This window comes from Dendropsophus ebraccatus, chromosome 1, assembly GCF_027789765.1.
Source record: "Dendropsophus ebraccatus isolate aDenEbr1 chromosome 1, aDenEbr1.pat, whole genome shotgun sequence".
In the NCBI taxonomy this organism is placed as follows: domain Eukaryota; kingdom Metazoa; phylum Chordata; class Amphibia; order Anura; family Hylidae; genus Dendropsophus; species Dendropsophus ebraccatus.
Window position 1 is genome coordinate 55,672,858 of NC_091454.1, and position 1,028 is coordinate 55,673,885.

Here is a 1,028-nt window from a genome sequence, read left to right on the forward strand (position 1 = left end):
TGTGCTGTAAACTATATGCTATACCACTTATGTATTCCTCATGCGGGTTGTCACTGTACCTGTACAGGTACCTTATGTGAACTGCTTTACCACTTTCTCTACCCAGAGTTTACCTCAGCATCACTGCTTTCCTGCTCACTTCCTGGTTCGGCGCAGGGGGAGCGAGGAGAGGATGCAGAGGTGCTGAGCTGAATCAGCTCAGCATCGCTGTGTCTTCCTCTGAGTTTACACAGGTCTCCAGGGACAATCCAAGCCCTGGAGACATGTATAAGCTCAGTAGGAGAGAGTGAGAAATAGTACATACTTACCTCTCCAGAGGATCCCGGCCACCCAAGTGCCTCACAGCCCGGCCACTGCTCTCGGAGCTGAGAGCAGTGGTCGGGAACTACAACCGTATTTGCGGTTTCTTTTGCCTTCCCTATCACCTAACAAAAGCTTGGATGATGGGAATACTCCATTTAGGCTATGTTCCCACTCAGTATTTTGCAAACAAAACCAAAACTGGATTGAAAACACAGAAAGGCTACTGAGCAAAAATACTGTGCGGGAACAAACTGCACTAAATCCACCCCAATTGTGTGTACTTTGTAGATTTGCCGCTAACAATTTTAGCAGGAAATTCACAGTTGAGGATCTTGTGGAAAATTGTTTGCATATCCAGCATAAGGATTTGCTGCTAACATCTTTATAGGTATTGAGGAGCCCATGGCAACAGGTCCCAGCTGTTTGGTGGCGCAAGGAGTCTTACTCTGTCAAGCCTAAGCTTAACTCTTTAGTTCTATGCCCCCTCCAGTCTCCCACGTCCACCTGCTTCAGTATTAGGCTGACCTACTACTTATAACCCGCCCATCTGTACTGTATTTATTACTAGCACCCACGTTTACCCGTCTGCTTGCACATAAGCTGAAGTCTGCCCACACTAAACATGGCGTAGCTTTTTTTTTTTAACTTTGGACTCCGCAGTGCGTCGTCGAGCGTTTGCCCTGAACAAAAATGGCGGCCGTAGCATCAGGTTCACGCTAGATGCC